Source organism: Solanum pennellii, chromosome 10, assembly GCF_001406875.1.
Source record: "Solanum pennellii chromosome 10, SPENNV200".
In the NCBI taxonomy this organism is placed as follows: Eukaryota; Viridiplantae; Streptophyta; class Magnoliopsida; order Solanales; family Solanaceae; genus Solanum; species Solanum pennellii.
In genome coordinates this window covers 56,670,059-56,679,657 of record NC_028646.1, presented here as the reverse complement: position 1 = coordinate 56,679,657, position 9,599 = coordinate 56,670,059, and the positions used below count along the sequence as shown (strand labels likewise).

Here is a 9,599-nt window from a genome sequence, read left to right as displayed (position 1 = left end):
AGCTAGCAAAGCAAACCTCGAAAGACCACGAGTAAGAAGACAACGAGAAATATACCAAAAGACACAAAGATTTAACGTTGTTCGGTCAATCGACCTACTTTCACAAAGGAGATGAGTAATCCACTATAAATATGAGAGTACAAAATAAAGAGGGGAACAACCTCAACCAATTCACTCAGAATACATGGGAGGTTCACACAAGTGATAACATATCAAGCTTGTGACCCACAAATTCTCCCCCTAACCAAAACTCTCAAAGCCCTTTAAGACTACATTGTGAATGCTGATTAAGTTAGAAGGAACATTCCTCTGTTTATAGAGTCCTAAACTTTTTCCTACAAGAAAAGGATTAGTTAATTCAAAACCTTTTCCTTAAAAGAAAACCTATTTATGGAAAGAAATTTAGGACAAATAAAACCTAACAAATCTCCCCCTTGGCCTGAATTTCTGACAAAATAAATTTGTCCACCTTCTTTACTTAATCTTCAACAACTTGCTTCTCTTCTCCATAATCTCCTTTGCAAAATTTATGTCTCAACACAGAGAACCTCTTTGAAACAATTTCTCCAACAAAATCTTCATTACTGTCAAAATGGTTGCGGCTAGAACTACACCTGCCAAGATGAACACCTCTTTCTAACCTGGTTCAATCATCGATTATCGAACCACAGAACCTGACTCCATCATTGAATCTGGCTTTGATACCACTTGTTAGGACCGAAAATAAGTAGGTGTAAATGCGGAAGCTAGCAAAGCAAACCTCGAAAGACCACGAGTAAGAAGACAACGAGAAATATACCAAAAGACACAATGATTTAACGTGGTTCGGTCAATCGACCTACGTCCACAAAGGAGATGAGCAATCCACTATAAATATGAGAGTACAAAATAAAGAGGGGAACAACCTCAACCAATTCACTCAGAATACATGGGAGGTTCACACAAGTGATAACATATCAAGCTTGTGACCCACAAATTCTCCCCCTAACCAAAACTCTCAAAGCCCTTTAAGACTACATTGTGAATGCTGATTAAGTTAGAAGGAACATTCCTCTATTTATAGAGTCCTAAACTTTTTTCCTACAAGAAAAAGATTAGTCAATTCAAAACCTTTTCCTTAAAAGAAAACCTATTTATGGTAAGAAATTTAGGACAAATAAAACCTAACATGTAGGTCACTCTCCTTCACATAAATGACATGTCATATCCACATCAGATATATTAATGCCATGTCATAATTATTTCATAACTATTTTTAAAAATTTTTAATCAAAATTATTCAATAAAAAATAAAATAATAAAATCTTAATTTAATTTTTTGAGTACTATTTCACCATTTTCTATTCAACTTTTTCTACAACTTCATTACTTCAATTTGATATTTTGCATTTTCATATGTTTTTTTGTGTTTTGTTTGATCTATTGATATGTTTGCTTAATGATAGAAAAAGTGGCGAAGATCCTTGTGAGCTATAATAGAAAAAGATGAAACCTCCATACATCCAATTTACCAATTCACTGCCAAAATCCATGGAGAAATTTCATGTCAAATCAACTTTTTTTCTTCCTTCTTCATATTCATTTTCAGTCATTTCATCCCAAACACAACCTTTTTCTTTTCTTCTTCAGAATCTATTAACATCAACTTATCAAACCGAAACACTAAATCACAATAAATCGGAGCACTAAATCGCAATTTCTGGAGACCACTATTTCACAGTGAAGTAAGGGAGACAGAGGCAACAATGATCAATGTAGAGAAGAACGAGGTGATGAGGGTGCGAAGTGATGGCGGTGAAGAGTTTTTTCGGTCAGATCTAGTGGTGGAATGACTTAGATTATTGATTTTGTGAAGGTTGGAGAAGGAAAGGAAAATGGTGATGGTGTGCGGTGGAGATGTAGACAGGTGAAGGAGAGAGTTTATTGATTTCGCCGGCAAAAATGGTGACAACGGTGATAATGGATTTTTCATAGATTTTGAATGAAAATGGTAAAAAAGATGGAATATTTGGTGAAGAAGAAATTTTTTTTAATTAATTAATTTTTTAAAATTTATTTATTATATAATTTTAATTTTTTTAACCCAAAAATGTCATTCACTCGCCTTAAGGAGTGTAAAATCACAAACTTTCTCCTACTCAGCAATTATAAAGCCACATAGGTGTGGTCAATGATCAGAAGAGTCAGATATATTGTATTTTATTGAATTTAATGGTCCAAATGACAAATAGATAAGTAGAAGGGTTCAAAATACAAAATGATACAAGTATAAAGATCCACCAGACTATTTCGCCATACATATATATATACTAGATGGGGGAGGCCCGTGGTAAGCACGAGCCCAATAGTCAAAATATTGGTATTAATAAATCATGGATGATGCAACAAGATGGATAACGTGATATGTCATATACTATTAGAGATATTCTGAATATATGAACAACTGATATAGGACATAAGGATGATCCATACTAACCAAGGTAATACAACCATTTTTTTTCAAATATGACATCAACATGTGATTGTTTATCATATCATATGTAGACGATGCTGGTGTCGCTTTTAGTGGCTGATCTTCTTCATCATTCCCAAAACCATAGAATAGGGAGTTGTTAGGGGTTCCTGAGAAAATTGTGTTGTGTTAGTAAATTAACCAAGTTGGGTGGTCAATGATGAAAGTGAAACTGTACTAATAGTGAATATGACAAAAAAATGTGGGATATAGTATTACCAGCAAAAGCTAAATCACGAAGGCTTCACAGAAAGTTAACTGATTGATTTCCATGAGAATAAGTTAACTGATTCATTTCATTCTCCCTATTGAGGGAACTTGAATCGACTGAGAATCCAAAAACTTCATTAAGCAAAAGTCACAAAATCAAGTGAGGAAGTTTCTGTAATTAGACAATTTAAGGTCTGTTAAAAACTGAAAAACAACTGGTTGTCATTGTCCTGTATGTAAATAGGCAAATAACACATGAGATAAACTTCATTTTGCTCATTCATGGAGTTGTATCTAGTACCCCTACGAAATATAATAATTCACCGTTAGTCAGTAATGTGGGTTGGCTATACAATAACAAAAGAAAGCACGAGCAAGTATATAGAGGAAAACAACTGGACATATAATTTTACTAAATGAGGGCTATCTTAAATTAAAACTATATAGAAACTACTAAGAGTCAATCCTCGTGATCCACTATTATTGAACACATCAGACAACATTTATCACTATATAATATATACAAATATTGAAGATCTTACTTCAGTCAAGGCTTGACAGGAATGAAAAATTGTGTTGATCTTTTCCACTAAAAAAGGAGGTCAATAAAACATCTAACATATATACGGGTTATGAATAGCACATAGTATGTATTCTTAAGTAGATATATTAATTGAACAAAGGTGAAAGAGAAGGAGAAATCCAACAGAATTGAGTCGAAGATGAATCAGAAAATATTGTGCAGCACAAAGAATTCACACAACAAAAATCAGAAAATTTGAATTTTTGTTGATGAAGTTAGTGGAGTCAATGTAGACAGTTAGCATCTGAATCAAAAATTGTAAAATCCAAATAAGAAAATTAAAATAAATTTTTCTCTTAAAGCCTAATTCCATTATCTGTAAGCATCATATCTGACACAAACATAGCAAAGTTTTAAAGAGTGGTGAATAGAATATTACTGAACAAGATAGACAAAAGGATATAAGATGGTTTAGCAAAAGTACTCTTACATCCACGACAAGATAAAATACATTATTATTTTTGGTTATTATGGCTGGAGCACTGCAAGTTGGTATGACCGAAAAGCACTCGGGAGGAACTAAAAACTACATTAAAAAAATAGAAAAGCTGAATTATTCTCAAATACTCAATGAACTGTAATTATTGAGAAATATCATCTACCATGTCTACTACACCAAAACATTAATTCTGAAGGCATCTATTGTTTACAAAAGACTTGAATTTGTTGAGTTTCAAAAAGATCTCTCTTTTCTTTCTAACCAGATAGTCCAAAAGATGCAAACAGAGCCATGGTATACCAGATTTTCTTCAATTTTTTTATGACTTTCTTGTTTGTACAAACATTTTCAGCAAGTCTCTCACACTATACGAAATCACCAATTTACTCCACTACAGTTAAGGAAGAGGTCCTAAATTTGTTTTGTATGGCTGCAGTAGAGGAGGCCAAAAAGTAGTGATCCTTTGATTAAAGTAAACGGAAAGCATTGCAAAGGAATGAAAGACACCTCAATGTTTCGTGCATGTTATTCACTTAACAACATGGAAAAACATTGACTTGCAGATGATGCTACCCTTAATTTTAAAAAAATTTCACATATTTCTAATACTTTGAACTGTTAATCATTGTGAGTTATAGTTTGGTTTTCAATAATAAATGTGAAAATCAGATGTAGACTGACCTTTTACAGTTTTTTTTGGTGTGGATGATTCAAATTTCAGAGTTGCACTTGAAGAACCAGCTGCAATAGTTGTTTCCGTCACCTCCATCCCACTTATCTCCAAAGGCTTTATCTTTTTGGAATTCCTATCAATAGTGCTTGGCACAGTATGTTGCTTTTCCATGTAGGAAATAATGGAGTAAGTTGCATATGTGTTATTTGAGGTGCCCCAAGACGACTTCCTTAGGTGAATTTGAAATAGTTTGTTGGACAACATCTCATGGACATGATTAACAGACAATGATTTGCCTCTGTAAATGTAAAGAGTGAGAAGAAATTCTTTAGATCTAAGCATATATGTTGTGACAATAGATGTGTAGGCAGGAATAAGAGATCACCTTAGCACATGTTATGTCAAATATGTCTTCTGCCGTCATGGAGAGTAGTTTTTCTCCAAATTCACAAGAGATAGATGTTGTGACTGTAGCAGTACCGTCAGTAAGATCAATTTGAAAGATACACCTGAAATCATGATTAGTTTAAAATGTGAGTGTTTCTCACTTTTCCTTTTAATCTACTATTTGAGATTTGATTAAAGGTGCTTTTATATTTTATTATCAAAGATACAATTTATGATTCATTCTTAATACATATCAATAATGTTTATTGTTATATGTGTGATCTATTAGTTAGAGAAGTTGAAGGATAGTCTTCTACCAAAAATTGTGTTCATTGAATTCTCATCTAAAAAAGGAGGTCAATAGAACATCTTACATATATACGGGTTATCAATAGCACATAGTATGCATTCATAAGTAGATATATTAATTGAACAAAAATGAAGGAGAAGGAGAAGTACCGAGGAATTAATGTTGTTTTCCAATTGCATTTTAGACAATGAAAATCCTTTCTATGTTTTGTAGCTTCTTTTGTTTGCATCCTAAGCATTCAAGTACACAAAACTCTTGCAATTAAACTGATATGGCCATTTCTGCTTCAACATAGAAGATTCCCATCTGTTGGAAAATATCATATACATAATACGTGTTAAGTTACTGATGAATGCAAATTTTATTATTTAATGAATATGTGTACTCTTAAATGATCAGCTGAAGTATGACTTACAGAAGCTGGTGATGAACTTTCTTCAATAGAGATAACTTGTTGGCCGGCAGGAGTCAATACCACGAGAGGGGTAGATGAGCTTGTTGAGGTTTTGTCCCACGCACGACTTAACAACATTGATTTGTTTTCTTTTGCCCTATTGTTACAACAGATAGTATGTTTAGTAGATTCTTTAAATCAGAATTAAAGCTAGATAATAGATGGAATGTGAGTTCTACTGCCTGTGGGTAATAAGGAGCCCACGTATTGTTGAATTGTACCTACTCTGCAATGACAACCCTTTATGACAGAAAGTTTGCATAACGTTTTGTTAATATCTAAATTATGTTGGTAAAAAATTCAATGCATGTACCTTGAAAAGTAGAGATGCCTATACTCCTGCCAAGGATTACAATAAGATCCGTCTGTTTTTGAATTCCATTTCCTTCTATTTCTCCGAAATCCTCCCATAGAGTGAGGAGAAACTTATTTTTCCTGAGAACATGAAGAGAGAAGGCTAAGTACCATGATAATTACAAGATGATAAGTGATAGTACGATTAAACAAAAAATAAAAGTGTTTACTTATTCAAAATATTTTCATTAAATGGGAAAATATAAGGCAAAATGTTGTGCTTAGTGATTGTCACAAATGGTAATTTTAGTGTTGTAGAAGTTATTAGGATGGATATACCCATTTCAACAGAAGAATCAAGCATCATGTGAGGAATGCGGTCAAAGGTTGTGATATTCTCCTTGGTTGGTGGTGGAAGTGATTTCTCAACTCCATTAGATGGTGTGATANATTCTCAACTCCATTAGATGGTGNGTGATATGTTCAATTACTGTTTCTTTGTCAAGAACCCAGTAAAATTTATGTATCGGCTTGCCGTATGAAGTTTGGGAAACTTTGACTCTTGCGGTAGAGATGAGATAGGTATTCATGAGTATAAGCATTACTGCATACTGTTCAATTTCATCGGTATACAATACTGCCTTTATCTGGCATTCCTGAATGTAAGAGTTGTAGAGAGCTGATAATAACTCAAACTATTTACTAACAGTAAACAAAGAAAAAATGTTCATATGAGGTAAAATGTAATGAGCTCACATGTTCATCTTCCGAAATCAAATTTTTGAATCTACATTTGTTGTCAGGACTTTCTCTCTGGCGTCCGATTTCCACAATTTGAACTTTGAAAATTCAATCTCGTGTTGCTAATGTTATTTGATCGATGTTCAATCTTAGTACCATGTTTGTTAGAAATATTTGACCAAGCAGTAGTATCTGCAAGATAGCATCACTATTGAGTGAAAGTCCTTTCATTTATGTGGTTGCATGAACATGAACAATTAATTTAGGAAGAACATGCAAGAACATAATTGTCCTCCACAAACTTAAAGTCAGAAAATGTAATGAAAATACTATACGAATATTTGTAATGAAATTCACAATATACAAGAACATAATTATCCCCAACTTAGTGAAACATTAGAAAATATAATATCCTCAAATCTGTCTTCTAGTAATAACATTGGAATTTTAAGTGAAAATAACAAATCTAATTTTGTCCCATATTGATTTTCTCATTTGGTAACAACCAAAATCTTCAAGAAAAATTGAAAATGGGAAAACATGAAAAGGGGAAAAAAAACCTGACAAAGGGAGTAATAGTTTTTTTCTTCAATGGAAAGGATGAAAAAATTGTGCTTTATGAGTAATGAATAATGAGTAATAATGTATATATATATATATATATATATATATATATTTATATATATATATTTATATATATATATATATAATACAATACAAAGAAGACACATTATACTATATAGAAGTACAGGTGTCTTCTTTAAAATTGATGGATTTGGCAACCAATGAGATTGTGCCAAAAAAGAGAAAAAATTATTGCATTTGATATTAAAATTTAATGATGTATGCTAAAAAAAAATGTTATTACATTTGATAGTAGAATTTGAATAGCCTTTGGTCCAAGTTTCTTTTTGAGTTCCATAATTTTATTAGATATATAAATTTGGAAGTTCTATCATTTGTGTTTGTGGATGAGAGTGAGATGGTGTAATTATCTATATTTACTTTTGTTTTTTGTATTATTAAATGAATTGACTGAGGAAGAGCACAGAAAGAATTGAGACTTCATAAATATGGAGTAGAAAATAAAAGTGGTGAAAATCACTTATCTTTGTTTAAGTATTTGTATTGTATATTTATCTTGAGTGATTTCTATGAAGTTGCCTCTTAGGATTTTTTGAGAATTTGTTTGAGAATTAAGAGTTATTGGAATATCTTTTTCATTGTTGAAAAGGTAGAGTGGATGTGCAAGATGTACAATAACTTCAACAGGTGAATTGTAACTTGTTAAAGAATTTACCTCACTTATGAATCTACCGTATGAGGTGGTACATCTCACTCCATCTTTTTTCAACAAATAAAATGCTAGCAAATGACTTTTAATTCTCTAAAAAAAGAAAACTTGTAAAAGTTGATAATTATGTTTTAGATATTCGTATAAGCTATATAATATGTAACTATAAAAATAAACTGAAAAACACTATATTATTTTTGAGGTAACAAAATGTTCGTGCAGTAAGTTTTAACTCCTTTCAAAGTTTAATTTTACAGTTGGTATGTACATCCATAAAACTTTCATCTCTATAAAAACCAATAAATTACTACCTGAGATAATAGACATCTTCTTACCTGGACATTACAAAATTAATAAAACTTATTATTTAAATTTGGGAGGACTAGACAATTTGCTAGTGAACCAGGTCAGATATAATTAGTGATTGACATGTTCCAATTTGTCCAATGTTCTACTAAAGTTGTCACTGTATTCTTCAACATTATGAGGTCTAAGTGTCGAAGCAAAAAAGCAACTAAGAGAAAAGTAAAAACAGTTTCATATTCATTTAAGTACATAGCATGCAAATTCCTTGAAAACTAACTCACCGTGAATTCTGTAACCTGAATAGAGCATTTGCATATACATGTGAGAAAGAGATGAGCTATTTGTGCCATCAAACAACATTGATCATATTTCAATCTTGCATCATGATAGAATCAAACATTCATTCATGTTGAAATACCAATAATTTATAGTCTATGTGCAATAGTTGCCTTATAAGGGTTTTTATTATTATAATAAGCACATAAGATCATACCATGAATCAAACATACAAATATATAAATTACATATCAATAAATGTGCTATAAAATTTGCCCTCTGACATAGAGCAGTAACAATGAACACAATTCTTGAACGAATATATTCATCCTAGACCCAAGTCCTAACCTTAATGAAGAAGTAAAGATCACAACATTTTTAGAAGTTAGATGTTTGAAGTTTGAATTGAGGCACATACACATTTGAAGAGGCCAACGACATCTAAATGAATGTAATGTGACATGTTTCATTTGGTAAAACATGAATTATCAAATGATGAGAACTATTGTGGCTATGAAGGAACTTGCAATTTCTAGACTAAGCTCCATCGTTGCTGAGCGTAAACGGTCTATAGTTACCTACTCTGAGTATGGGCAAACAAAAAATGTAACATCAGCAAGTGTTATTCAAAAAAGACAGAGTCTTGCAAAAATCAAGTAAAATCATCGACATATAGTAATGAGACCCAAGTTTTCAACAATCAATAGACAGAGCTCAATGTCAGAGTTGTGTTATAGTGTGAACAGATGAAAAGATTATAGAAATGAAGAAGTGGAGACGGAACACTATTTTTTTCAAACAAATTTTGATCTTACTATTGTCAACAAAGAGAAAAGGAGAAAATTAGAAAACATTTAAATTAATATCCTAATAAATTAATATAATCATGTTAACATGCAAATTTATATAGAACTGGATAATAAGGAATTAATACATTCAAATACTAAAATTATATTAAACCAAATAATCCTATAAAGGAATCTTGACAATTGTCAAAATGAGAGCCTATAACAACAACTCGAATAAATTAGAATTGACTACAGAATCTCATGGTTCATGTTACTCCATTAAACATTTAATTCCCTCTAATTTTCATAAACATTAGGAGAAGGGGTAGGGG

General features: G+C 31.8%; 1 pseudogene; it reads right to left on the bottom strand.

The window, feature by feature from the left end:
• Positions 1-2,183: 2,183 nt before the first annotated feature.
• LOC107001392 overlaps positions 2,184-9,599 on the bottom strand; it is a 15,073-nt pseudogene continuing 7,657 nt past the window's right edge.